Below are 15077 nucleotides of genomic sequence, written 5' to 3'. Positions count from 1 at the left end.
GACAGTGTAAACATGACACCAACAGCGGTGTAAATCGGTACTAGATACATCCTTATAAAAATACATCATTTTATAGAAATAATGGTAATGAACAGCGGCTGGATACTAATAGTTGATAAGCAAATGTACATTTTGAGTATTCCAGGTCCCAAGGGTGACGGTCTATTTAGAATTAGGAAAAACTGTAGATAGTTTGCATAGTTAGTTATGAGAACAGAAAGGAGACAATACAGCAGTCAAGTCCCTCATGTCAAGCCCAAAAATCGTAAACAGAAGCTTGCGAGATGTCAGAAAATAGCCAGCATCTCTCTCGACACATTCATCTGAGCTAATTGGAGGCACTAATTGGACTTCACTCTGAATAGCAGCGGGGTATCAAGGGGAGGGTCATGGAGGACCAGTTGGGTGTAATTTAAAATTATTATTGGGTCTTGAGTAGAGTTGAGCGAACACCTGGATGTTCGGGTTCGAGAAGTTCGGCCGAACATCCCGGAAATGTTCGGGTTCGGGATCCGAACCCGATCCGAACTTCGTCCCGAACCCGAACCCCATTGAAGTCAATGGGGACCCGAACTTTTCGGCACTAAAAAGGCTGTAAAACAGCCCAGGAAAGAGCTAGAGGGCTGCAAAAGGCAGCAACATGTAGGTAAATCCCCTGCAAACAAATGTGGATAGGGAAATGAATTAAAATAAAAATTAAATAAATAAAAATTAACCAAAATCAATTGGAGAGAGGTTCCATAGCAGAGAATCTGGCTTCCCGTCACCCACCACTGGAACAGTCCATTCTCAGATATTTAGGCCCCGGCACCCAGGCAGAGGAGAGAGGTCCCGTAACAGAGAATCTGTCTTCATGTCAGCAGAGAATTAGTCTGCATGTCATAGCAGAGAATGAGGCTTCACGTCAGCCACCACTGCAACAGTCCATTGGCATATATTTAGGCCCAGCACCCAGGCAGAGGAGGGAGGTCCCGTAACAGAGAATCTGTCTTCATGTCAGCAGAGAATTAGTCTGCATGTCATAGCAGAGAATGAGGCTTCACGTCAGCCACCACTGCAACAGTCCATTGGCATATATTTAGGCCCAGCACACACACAGGCAGAGGAGAGAGGTCCCGTAACAGAGAATCTGGCTTCATGTCAGCAGAGAATCAGTCTGCATGTCATAGCAGAGAATGAGGCTTCACGTCAGCCACCACTGCAACAGTCCATTGGCATATATTTAGGCCCAGCACACACACAGGCAGAGGAGAGAGGTCCCGTAACAGAGAATCTGGCTTCATGTCAGCAGAGAATCAGTCTGCATGTCATAGCAGAGAATGAGGCTTCACGTCAGCCACCACTGCAACAGTCCATTGGCATATATTTAGGCCCAGCACCCAGGCAGAGGAGGGAGGTCCCGTAACAGAGAATCTGTCTTCATGTCAGCAGAGAATTAGTCTGCATGTCATAGCAGAGAATGAGGCTTCACGTCAGCCACCACTGCAACAGTCCATTGGCATATATTTAGGCCCAGCACACACACAGGCAGAGGAGAGAGGTCCCGTAACAGAGAATCTGGCTTCATGTCAGCAGAGAATCAGTCTGCATGTCATAGCAGAGAATGAGGCTTCACGTCAGCCACCACTGCAACAGTCCATTGGCATATATTTAGGCCCAGCACACACACAGGCAGAGGAGAGAGGTCCCGTAACAGAGAATCTGGCTTCATGTCAGCAGAGAATCAGTCTGCATGTCATAGCAGAGAATGAGGCTTCACGTCACCCACCACTGCAACAGTCCATTGGCATATATTTAGGCCCAGCACCCAGGCAGAGGAGGGAGGTCCCGTAACAGAGAATCTGTCTTCATGTCAGCAGAGAATTAGTCTGCATGTCATAGCAGAGAATGAGGCTTCACGTCAGCCACCACTGCAACAGTCCATTGGCATATATTTAGGCCCAGCACCCAGGCAGAGGAGGGAGGTCCCGTAACAGAGAATCTGTCTTCATGTCAGCAGAGAATTAGTCTGCATGTCATAGCAGAGAATGAGGCTTCACGTCAGCCACCACTGGAACAGTCCATTCTCAGATATTTAGGCCCCGGCACCCAGGCAGAGGAGAGAGGTCCCGTAACAGAGAATCTGTCTTCATGTCAGCAGAGAATTAGTCTGCATGTCATAGCAGAGAATGAGGCTTCACGTCAGCCACCACTGCAACAGTCCATTGGCATATATTTAGGCCCAGCACCCAGGCAGAGGAGAGAGGTCCCGTAACAGACAATCTGGCTTCATGTCAGCAGAGAATCAGTCTTCATATCATAGCAGAGAATCAGGCTTCACGTCACCCACCACTGTAAGAGTCAATTTTCATAAATTTAGGCCCAGAACCCAGGCAGAGGAGAAAGGTCCCGTAACAGACAATCTGGCTTCATGTCAGCAGAGAATCAGTCTTCATATCATAGCAGAGAATCAGGCTTCACGTCACCCACCACTGTAAGAGTCAATTTTCATAAATTTAGGCCCAGAACCCAGGCAGAGGAGAAAGGTCCCGTAACAGACAATCTGGCTTCATGTCAGCAGAGAATCAGTCTTCATATCATAGCAGAGAATCAGGCTTCACGTCACCCACCACTGTAAGAGTCAATTTTCATAAATTTAGGCCCAGAACCCAGGCAGAGGAGAAAGGTCCCGTAACAGACAATCTGGCTTCATGTCAGCAGAGAATCAGTCTTCATATCATAGCAGAGAATCAGGCTTCACGTCACCCACCACTGTAAGAGTCAATTTTCATAAATTTAGGCCCAGAACCCAGGCAGAGGAGAAAGGTCCCGTAACAGACAATCTGGCTTCATGTCAGCAGAGAATCAGTCTTCATATCATAGCAGAGAATCAGGCTTCACGTCACCCACCACTGTAAGAGTCAATTTTCATAAATTTAGGCCCAGAACCCAGGCAGAGGAGAAAGGTCCCGTAACAGACAATCTGGCTTCATGTCAGCAGAGAATCAGTCTTCATATCATAGCAGAGAATCAGGCTTCACGTCACCCACCACTGTAAGAGTCAATTTTCATAAATTTAGGCCCAGAACCCAGGCAGAGGAGAAAGGTCCCGTAACAGACAATCTGGCTTCATGTCAGCAGAGAATCAGTCTTCATATCATAGCAGAGAATCAGGCTTCACGTCACCCACCACTGTAAGAGTCAATTTTCATAAATTTAGGCCCAGAACCCAGGTAGAGGAGAAAGGTCCCGTAACAGACAATCTGGCTTCATGACAGCAGAGAATCAGTCTGCATGTCATAGCAGAGAATCAGGCTTCACGTCAGCCACCACTGCAACAGTCCATTGTCATAAATTTAGGCCCAGCACCCAGGCAGAGGAGAGAGGTCCCGTAACAGACAATCTGGCTTCATGTCAGCAGAGAATTAGTCTGCATGTCATAGCAGAGAATCAGGCTTCATGTCAGCCACCACTGCAACAGTCCATTGGCATATATTTAGGCCTAGCACACAGGCAGAGGAGAGGTTCATTCAACTTTGGGTAGCATCGCAATATAATGGTAAAATGAAAATAAAAATAGGATTGAATGAGGAAGTGCCCTGGAGTCCAATAATATATGGTTATGGGGAGGTAGTTAATGTCTAATCTGGACAAGGGACGGACAGGTCCTGTGGGATCCATGCCTGGTTCATTTTTATGAACGTCAGCTTGTCCACATTGGCTGTAGACAGGCGGCTGCGTTTGTCTGTAATGACGCCCCCTGCCGTGCTGAATACACGTTCAGACAAAACGCTGGCTGCCGGGCAGGCCAGCACCTCCAAGGCATAAAAGGCTAGCTCTGGCCACGTGGACAATTTAGAGACCCAGAAGTTGAATGGGGCCGAACCATCAGTCAGTACGTGGAGGGGTGTGCACACGTACTGTTCCACCATGTTAGTGAAATGTTGCCTCCTGCTAACACGTTGCGTATCAGGTGGTGGTGCAGTTAGCTGTGGCGTGTTGACAAAAGTTTTCCACATCTCTGCCATGCTAACCCTGCCCTCAGAGGAGCTGGCCGTGACACAGCTGCCTTGGCGACCTCTTGCTCCTCCTCTGCCTTGGCCTTGGGCTTCCACTTGTTCCCCTGTGACATTTGGGAATGCTCTCAGTAGCGCGTCTACCAACGTGCGCTTGTACTCGCGCATCTTCCTATCACGCTCCAGTGCAGGAAGTAAGGTGGGCACATTGTCTTTGTAGCGTGGATCCAGCAGGGTGGCAACCCAGTAGTCCGCACAGGTTAAAATGTGGGCAACTCTGCTGTCGTTGCGCAGGCACTGCAGCATGTAGTCGCTCATGTGTGCCAGGCTGCCCAGGGGTAAGGACAAGCTGTCCTCTGTGGGAGGCGTATCGTCATCGTCCTGCCTTTCCCCCCAGCCACGCACCAGTGATGGACCCGAGCTGCGTTGGGTGCCACCCCGCTGTGACCATGCTTCATCCTCATCCTCCTCCACCTCCTCCTCATCCTCGTCCTCCTCGTCCTCCAGTAGTGGGCCCTGGCTGGCCACATTTGTACCTGGCCTCTGCTGTTGCAAAAAACCTCCCTCTGAGTCACTTCGAAGAGACTGGCCTGAAAGTGCTAAAAATGACCCCTCTTCCTCATCCTCCTCCTCCTCCTCCTGGGCCACCTCCTGTTCCATCATCGCCCTAAGTGTTTTCTCAAGGAGACATAGAAGTGGTATTGTAACGCTGATAACGGTGTCATCGCCACTGGCCATGTTGGTGGAGTACTCGAAACAGCGCAACAGGGCACACAGGTCTCGCATGGAGGCCCAGTCATTGGTGGTGAAGTGGTGCTGTTCTGTAGTGCGACTGACCCGTGCGTGCTGCAGCTGAAACTCCACTATGGCCTGCTGCTGCTCGCACAGTCTGTCCAGCATGTGCAAGGTGGAGTTCCACCTGGTGGGCACGTCGCATATGAGGCGGTGAGCGGGAAGGCCGAAGTTACGCTGTAGCGCAGACAGGCGAGCAGCAGCAGGATGTGAACGCCGGAAGCGCGAACAGACGGCCCGCACTTTATGCAGCAGCTCTGACATGTCGGGGTAGTTGTGAATGAACTTCTGCACCACCAAATTCAGCACATGCGCCAAGCAAGGGATGTGCGTCAAATTGGCTAGTCCCAGAGCTGCAACGAGATTTCGCCCATTATCACACACCACCAGGCCGGGCTTGAGGCTCACCGGCAGCAACCACTCGTCGGTCTGTTGTTCTATACCCCGCCACAACTCCTGTGCGGTGTGGGGCCTGTCCCCCAAACATATGAGTTTCAGAATGGCCTGCTGACGTTTACCCCGGGCTGTGCTGAAGTTGGTGGTGAAGGTGTGTGGCTGACTGGATGAGCAGGTGGAAGAAGAGGAGGAGGAAGCCGAGAAGGAGGAGGTGGCAACAGGAGGCAAAGAATGTTGCCCTGCGATCCTTGGCGGCGGAAGGACGTGCGCCAAACAGCTCTCCGCCTGGGGCCCAGCTGCCACTACATTTACCCAGTGTGCAGTTAGGGAGATATAGCGTCCCTGGCCGTGCTTACTGGTCCACGTATCTGTGGTTAGGTGGACCTTGCTACAGATGGCGTTGCGCAGTGCACACTTGATTTTATCGGATACTTGGTTGTGCAGGGAAGGCACGGCTCTCTTGGAGAAGTAGTGCCGGCTGGGAACAACATACTGTGGGACAGCAAGCGACATGAGCTGTTTGAAGCTGTCTGTGTCCACCAGCCTAAATGACAGCATTTCATAGGCCAGTAGTTTAGAAATGCTGGCATTCAGGGCCAGGGATCGAGGGTGGCTAGGTGGGAATTTACGCTTTCTATCAAATGTTTGTGAGATGGAGAGCTGAACGCTGGCGTGTGACATGGTTGAGACGCTTGGTGACGGAGGTGGTGGTGGTGGTGTTGGTGGTACATCCCCTGTTTGCTGGGCGGCAGGTGCCAACGTTCCTCCAGAGGCGGAGGAAGAGGCCGAGGCGGCAGCAGCAGAATAGGCCGAGGCGGCAGCAGCAGAAGAGGTAGCAGGGGGAGCCTGAGTGACTTCCTTGGTTTTAAGGTGTTTACTCCACTGCAGTTCATGCTTTGCATGCAGGTGCCTGGTCATGCAGGTTGTGCTCAGGTTCAGAACGTTAATGCCTCGCTTCAGGCTCTGATGGCACAGCGTGCAAACCACTCGGGTCTTGTCGTCAGCACATTGTTTGAAGAAGTGCCATGCCAGGGAACTCCTTGAAGCTGCCTTTGGGGTGCTCGGTCCCAGATGGCGGCGGTCAGTAGCAGGCGGAGTCTCTTGGCGGCGGGTGTTCTGCTTTTGCCCACTGCTCCCTCTTTTGCTACGCTGTTGGCTCGGTCTCACCACTGCCTCTTCCTCCGAACTGTGAAGGTCAGTGGCACGACCTTCATTCCATGTGGGGTCTAGGACCTCATCGTCCCCTGCATCGTCTTCCACCCAGTCTTGATCCCTGACCTCCTGTTCAGTCTGCACACTGCAGAAAGACGCAGCAGTTGGCACCTGTGTTTCGTCATCATCAGAGACATGCTGAGGTGGTATTCCCATGTCCTCATCATCAGGAAACATAAGTGGTTGTGCGTCAGTGCATTCTATGTCTTTCACCGCTGGGGAAGGGCTAGGTGGATGCCCTTGGGAAACCCTGCCAGCGGAGTCTTCAAACAGCATAAGAGACTGCTGCATAACTTGAGGCTGAGACAGTTTCCCTGGTATGCATGGGGGTGATGTGACAGACTGATGGGGTTGGTTTTCAGGCGCCATCTGTGCGCTTTCTGCAGAAGACTGGGTGGGAGATAATGTGAACGTGCTGGATCCACTGTCGGCCACCCAATTGACTAATGCCTGTACCTGCTCAGGCCTTACCATCCTTAGAACGGCATTGGGCCCCACCATATATCGCTGTAAATTCTGGCGGCTACTGGGACCTGAAGTAGTTGGTACACTAGGACGTGTGGATGTGGCAGAACGGCCACGTCCTCTCCCAGCACCAGAGGGTCCACTAACACCACCACGACCATGTCCACGTCCGCGTCCCTTACTAGATGTTTTTCTCATTGTTATGGTTCACCACAACAACAAATATATTATTTGGCCCAATGTATTGTATTCAAATTCAGCGGGATATAAATTTGAGGCCTAGTATTTAGGCGCTGGGTGACCGGTATGGATTTAGTGACAGAATTAGACTTGGAAATGCACAGAAGCGTGTGTGTGTGAAGTTATTCTGAATGACCCAATGTGCACCTTGAATATTATATACCCTTTTAGGGATAGATTTCAAATAGCTCTGATATAGCAGAAACCACTAAATTATGAAATTGCTAAATTGGGAATTGTACTTCAACCCAGAACAAAAAATGTGCTTTGACGGACACTAAATATCTTGCCCAGCAACAACAGTACAACGGTGGGTAACGAGAGATTTAGAGGGAATTAAATTTGAGGCCTAGTATTTAGGCGCTGGGTCACCGGTATGGATTTAGTGACAGAATTAGACTTGGAAATACACAGTAGCGGGTGTGTGTGAAGTTATTCTGAATGACCCTATGTGCACCTTCAATATTATATACCCTTTTAGGGATAGATTTCAAATAGCTCTGATATAGCAGAAACCACTAAATTATGAAATTGCTAAATTGGGAATTGTACTTCAACCCAGAACAAAAAATGTGCTTTGACGGACACTAAATATCTTGCCCAGCAACAACAGTACAGCGGTGGGTAACGAGAGATTTAGAGGGAATTAAATTTGAGGCCTAGTATTTAGGCGCTGGGTCACCGGTATGGATTTAGTGACAGAATTAGACTTGGAAATACACAGTAGCGGGTGTGTGTGAAGTTACTCTGAATGACCCTATGTGCACCTTCAATATTATATACCCTTTTTGGGATAGATTTCAAAGAGCTCTGATATAGCAGGAACCACTAAATTATGAAATTGCTAAATTGGGAATTGTATTTCAACCCAGAACAAGAAATGTGCTTGAACGGACACTAAATAACTCGCCCAGCTACAGCACTAGGGACAGATTTAGCTGGATATAAATTTGAGGCCTAGTATTTAGGCGCTGGGTGACAGGTATGGGTTTAGTGACAGAATTAGACTTGGAAATACACAGTAGCGGGTGTGTGTGAAGTTATTCTGAATGACCCTATGTGCACCTTCAATATTATATACCCTTTTAGGGATAGATTTCAAATAGCTCTGATATAGCAGAAACCACTAAATTATGAAATTGCTAAATTGGGAATTGTACTTCAACCCAGAACAAAAAATGTGCTTTGACGGACACTAAATATCTTGCCCAGCAACAACAGTACAGCGGTGGGTAACGAGAGATTTAGAGGGAATTAAATTTGAGGCCTAGTATTTAGGCGCTGGGTCACCGGTATGGATTTAGTGACAGAATTAGACTTGGAAATACACAGTAGCGGGTGTGTGTGAAGTTATTCTGAATGACCCTATGTGCACCTTCAATATTATATACCCTTTTTGGGATAGATTTCAAATAGCTCTGATATAGCAGGAACCACTAAATTATGAAATTGCTAAATTGGGAATTGTACTTCAACCCAGAACAAAAAATGTGCTTTGACGGGCACTAAATAACTTTCCCAGCTACAACAGGACAACGGTAACGAGAGATTTAGAGGGATTTAAATTTGAGGCCTAGTATTTAGGCGCTGGGTGACAGGTATGGGTTTAGTGACAGAATTAGACTTGGAAATACACAGTAGCGGGTGTGTGTGAAGTTATTCTGAATGACCCTATGTGCACCTTCAATATTATATACCCTTTTTGGGATAGATTTCAAATAGCTCTGATATAGCAGAAACCACTAAATTATGAAATTGCTAAATTGGGAATTGTACTTCAACCCAGAACAAAAAATGTGCTTTGACGGACACTAAATATCTTGCCCAGCAACAACAGTACAGCGGTGGGTAACGAGAGATTTAGAGGGAATTAAATTTGAGGCCTAGTATTTAGGCGCTGGGTCACCGGTATGGATTTAGTGACAGAATTAGACTTGGAAATACACAGTAGCGGGTGTGTGTGAAGTTACTCTGAATGACCCTATGTGCACCTTCAATATTATATACCCTTTTTGGGATAGATTTCAAAGAGCTCTGATATAGCAGGAACCACTAAATTATGAAATTGCTAAATTGGGAATTGTATTTCAACCCAGAACAAGAAATGTGCTTGAACGGACACTAAATAACTCGCCCAGCTACAGCACTAGGGACAGATTTAGCTGGATATAAATTTGAGGCCTAGTATTTAGGCGCTGGGTGACCGGTATGGATTTAGTGACAGAATTAGACTGGGATATGGCCAAAAAATGAACAGACTATTGCTGGTTAAATGCACTTGGTGTGACAGCTTCACCCTGATGTAGGCTTTAGCCAAAAAACAACCACACCATTGAGGGTTAAATGCACTTGGTGACAGGCGCAGCTTGCCCCTGATTTTGTATATGGCCAAAAAATGAACAGACTATTGCTGGTTAAATGCACTTGGTGTGACAGCTTCACCCTGATGTAGGCTTTAGCCAAAAAACAACCACACCATTGAGGGTTAAATGCACTTGGTGACAGGCGCAGCTTGCCCCTGATTTTGTATATGGCCAAAAAATGAACAGACTATTGCTGGTTAAATGCACTTGGTGTGACAGCTTCACCCTGATGTAGGCTTTAGCCAAAAAACAACCACACCATTGAGGGTTAAATGCACTTGGTGACAGGCGCAGCTTGCCCCTGATTTTGTATATGGCCAAAAAATGAACAGACTATTGCTGGTTAAATGCACTTGGTGTCACAGCTTCACCCTGATGTAGGCTTTAGCCAAAAAACAACCACACCATTGAGGGTTAAATGCACTTGGTCGCAGCTTGTGCTGGCGCACCACAAGACACAAAATGGCCGCCGATCACCCCAGAAAAATGAGACTGACAAACGGTCTGTGCAGCCTAAAAACAGTGAGCAATTGAGGATCAGCAGCTCAATGATCCACAGCTGCAGATCGATCAGTTAATCAAGTCCTTTGGAGGAGTTAATCTGCCTAATCTCGCCCTACTGTCGCAGCCGCAACCTCTCCCTACGCTAATCAGAGCAGAGTGACGGGCGGCGCTATGTGACTCCAGCTTAAATAGAGGCTGGGTCACATGGTGCTCTGGCCAATCACAGCCATGCCAATAGTAGGCATGGCTGTGATGGCCTCTTGGGGCAAGTAGTATGACGCTTGTTGATTGGCTGCTTTGCAGCCTTTCAAAAAGCGCCAAGAAAGCGTCACAAAAGCGCGAAGAAAGCGACGAACACCGAACCCGAACCCGGACTTTTACGAAAATGTCCGGGTTCGGGTCCGTGTCACGGACACCCCAAAATTCGGTACGAACCCGAACTATACAGTTCGAGTTCGCTCATCCCTAGTCTTGAGGAACCTGTAATTTGTCCACGGTGCCCAACGTTTAATAAAGGCCGGATGGGTTCTGGATTCCCATGAGGCGAGTTCCTCAAACCGGTAAAGCTGATCCACCTTGAGCCTCCACTGCTCAACCAAGGGAAGATGGGTCTGTAGCCAAAATTTAGGAATCAGGAGGCGAGCCGCAATCAAAAGTTGCTTAAAGAGAAAAGAGGGAAGTGGAATTGTACCCTCATCGAAGTAGGAAAGCAAGACTCCGTAGGGGGACAATTTAACAGAGGAAGAACAAATTTGATTACAGATCAGGATGATGTCTGCCCACCACTTACTAATAGGGGGGCATTGCCACCAGATATGGAGAAAAGTACCTTTCTCCTCTAGGCATCTCTAGCATTTATTAGATGAGGATCCAGAATAGTGTGAGGATTTAATTGGGGTGATATACCAGTGTGACAGGATTTTGTATCCGTTTTCCTGGACACGCACACATCTTGATGACTTAAGTGGTATTTCAAATAGTGTGGGTAAAATTGAGAGAGGCAGATCAATCCCAGTGTCGTTTTCCCATGTGCGAATGAACACAGGTTTGACAATTAGAGGGGGGGAGCGAAGTTTATTATATATCTGTGAGATAAGTTTTTTCGGAGGGTTGGGGTTTACTATAAGGGCTTCATACCATGTAAGAGGACGTAGGAGCTCTCCCTTCTTGTTATTTTTAGAGACAAAGGATTTAATAAGTGATAATAAGGTGAAGTTGCAGGGTTGTGGCTTAATCAGTGACTTGAGGGAATCTATGGAGGCTAGCAATCCTTGGGTTTCAAGGAGGTGAGAAATAGGCAAGGAAGAAGATCTAACTGATTTAGAGACTGAGAGGCGTGGACCCATGGAAGATGAACCTAAGATATCACTAATTGTGATGAGGGGGGAGGGAAAAGGTATTGAGCAATGAGAAAAGTTCAGCCATTTCCATGCTTCCAGAGTAGCTTTAATGATTGGAAAGGCTGATAGATTGGTTTGGGGCGGATTACTGTAACCTAGGCTTAGGGCGCGAGTGGGCAGACCTATGATACTCTGTTCCAGTGCTACCCAGGATTTGTCTCTCGTGTTTCTAAGCCAGTTAACAATTCTGGATAGAAGTATAGCTTTCCCATAGAGTTCTGGATCTGGAAGCCCAATACCACCAACCAAACGGGATCGAGATAGGAGAGAGTAAGAAAGTCTAGCTTTCTTCCCATTCCATATGAAGGCTCTGAATTTCTGTTTAACCACCTCCGGACCGCCTAACGCACATGTGCGTTCCGGAGGTGGCAGGCTGGCGCACAGTCACGCATATATGCGTCATCTCGCGAGACGCGAGATTTCCTGTGAACGCGCGCACACAGGCGCGCGCGCTCACAGGAACGGAAGGTAAGCGAGTGGATCTCCAGCATGCCAGCAGCGATCGTTCGCTGGCAGGCTGGAGATCCGAATTTTTTAACCCCTAACAGGTATATTAGACGCTGTTTTCATAACAGCGTCTAATATACCTCCTACCTGGTCCTCTGGTGGTCCCTTTTGTTAGGATCGACCACCAGAGGACTCAGGTAGGTCAGTACAGTCGCACCAAACACCACACTACACTACACCCCCCCCCGTCACTTATTAACCCCTTATAAACCCCTGATCACCCATGATCACCCCATATAAACTCCCTGATCACCCCCCTGTCATTGATCACCGCCCTGTCATTGATCACCCCCCTGTCAGGCTCCGTTCAGACGTCCGTATGATTTTTACGGATCCACGGATACATGGATCGGATCCGCAAAACGCATACGGACGTCTAAATGGAGCCTTACAGGGGGGTGATCAATGACAGGCGGGTGATCACCCATATACACTCCCTGATCACCCCCTGTCATTAATCACCCCCCTGTAAGGCTCCATTCAGACGTCCGCATGATTTTTACGGATCCATGGATACATGGTTCGGATCCGCAAAACGCATACGGACGTCTAAATGGAGCCTTACAGGGGGGTGATCAATGACAGGCGGGTGATCACCCATATACACTCCCTGATCACCCCCTGTCATTGATCACCCCCCTGTAAGGCTCCATTCAGACGTCCGCATGATTTTTACGGATCCATGGATACATGGATCGGATCCGCAAAACGCATACGGACGTCTAAATGGAGCCTTACAGGGGGGTGATCAATGACAGGCGGGTGATCACCCATATACACTCCCTGATCACCCCCTGTCATTGATCACCCCCCTGTCATTGATCACCCCCCTGTAAGGCTCCATTCAGACGTCCACATGATTTTTACGGATCCATGGATACATGGATCGGATCCGCAAAACACATGCGGACGTCTGAATGGAGCCTTACAGGGGGTGATCAATGACAGGCGGGTGATCACCCATATACACTCCCTGATCACCCCCCTGTAAGGCTCCATTCAGACGTCTGCATGTGTTTTGTGGATCCGATCCATGTATCCATGGATCCGTAAAAAATCATGCGGATGTCTGAATGGAGCCTTACAGGGGGGGTGATCAGTGACAGGGGGGTGATCACCCTGATCACCCTGATCACCCCCTGTCATTGATAACCCCCCTGTAAGGCTCCATTCAGACGTCCGCATGTCTTTTGTGGATCCGATCCATGTATCCATGGATCCGTAAAAAATCATGCGGATGTCTGAATGGAGCCTTACAGGGGGGGTGATCAGTGACAGGGGGGTGATCACCCTGATCACCCTGATCACCCCCTGTCATTGATAACCCCCCTGTAAGGCTCCATTCAGACGTCCGCATGTCTTTTGTGGATCCGATCCATGTATCCATGGATCTGTAAAAAATCATGCGGATGTCTGAATGGAGCCTTACAGGGGGGGTGATCAGTGACAGGGGGGTGATCACCCTGATCACCCCCTGTCATTAATCACCCCCCTGTAAGGCTCCATTCAGATGTCCGCATGTGTTTTGTGGATCCGATCCATGTATTCATGGATCCGTAAAAAATCATGCGGATGTCTGAATGGAGCCTTACAGGGGGGGTGATCAGTGACAGGGGGGTGATCACCCTGATCACCCCCTGTCATTGATAACCCCCCTGTAAGGCTCCATTCAGACGTCCGCATGTGTTTTGCGGATCCGATCCATGGATCCGTAAAAATTATACGGACGTCTGAATGGAGCCTTACCAGGGGCGTGATCAATGACAGGGGGGTGATCCGGGAGTCTATATGGGTGATTACCCCCCTGTCATTGATCACCCCCCTGTCATTGATCACCCCCCCTGTCATTGATCACCCCCCTGTCATTGATCACCCCCCCCCTGTAAGGCTCCATTCAGACATTTTTTTTGGCACAAGTTAGCGGAAATTTTTTGTTTGTTTTTGTTTTTGTTTTTTCTTACTAAGTCTCATATTCTACTAACTTGTGTCAAAAAATAAAATCTCCCATGAACTCACCATACCCCTCACGGAATCCAAATGCGTAAACATTTTTAGACATTTATATTCCAGACTTCTTCTCACGCTTTAGGGCCCCTAAAAAGCCAGGGCAGTATAAATACCCCACATGTGACCCCATTTCGGAAAGAAGACACCCCAAGGTATTCCGTGAGGGGCATATTGAGTCCATGAAAGATTGACATTTTTGTCCTAAGTTAGCGGAAAGTGAGACTTTGTGAGAAAAAAACAAAAAAAATCAATTTCCGCTAACTTATGCAAAAAATAAAAAATTTCTAGGAACTCGCCAGGCCCCTCATTGAATACCTTGGGGTGTCTTCTTTCCAAAGTGGGGTCACATGTGGGGTATTTATACTGCCCTGGCTTTTTAGGGGCCCGAAAGTGTGAGAAGAAGTCTGGGATCCAAATGTCTAAAAATGCCCTCCTAAAAGGAATTTGGGCCCCTTTGCGCATCTAGGCTGCAAAAAAGTGTCACACATCTGGTATCGCCGTACTCAGGAGAAGTTGGTGAATGTGTTTTGGGGTGTCATTTAACATATACCCATGCTGGGTGAGAAAAATATCTTGGTCAAATGCCAACTTTTGTATAAAAAAATGGGAAAAGTTGTCTTTTGCCAAGATATTTCTCTCATCCAGCATGGGTATATGTAAAATGACACCCCAAAACACATTCCCCAACTTCTCCTGAGTACGGCGATACCAGATGTGTGACACTTTTTTGCTGCCAAGGTGGGCAAAGAGGCACATATTCCAAAGTGCACCTTTCGGATTTCACAGGCCATTTTTTACAGATTTTGATTGCAAAGTACTTCTCACACATTTGGGCCCCTAAATTGCCAGGGCAGTATAACGACGCCACAAGTGACCCCATTTTGGAAAGAAGACACCCCAAGGAATTCCGTGAGGGGCATGGCGAGTTCCTAGAATTTTTTATTTTTTGTCGCAAGTTAGTGGAATATGAGACTTTGTAAGGAAAAAAGAGAAAAAAAAAAAATCATCATTTTCCGCTAACTTGTGACAAAAAATAAAAAATTCTAGGAACTCGCCATGCCCCTCACGGAATACCTTGGGGTGTCTTCTTTCCAAAATGGGGTCACTTGTGGCGTAGTTATACTGCCCTGGCAATTTAGGGGCCCAAATGTGTGAGAAGTACCTTGCAATCAAAATGTGTAAAAAATGGCCTGCAA

The sequence above is a fragment of the Bufo gargarizans genome, chromosome 2, assembly GCF_014858855.1.
Source record: "Bufo gargarizans isolate SCDJY-AF-19 chromosome 2, ASM1485885v1, whole genome shotgun sequence".
In the NCBI taxonomy this organism is placed as follows: Eukaryota; Metazoa; Chordata; class Amphibia; order Anura; family Bufonidae; genus Bufo; species Bufo gargarizans.
This window is presented reverse-complemented; position numbering follows the sequence as displayed.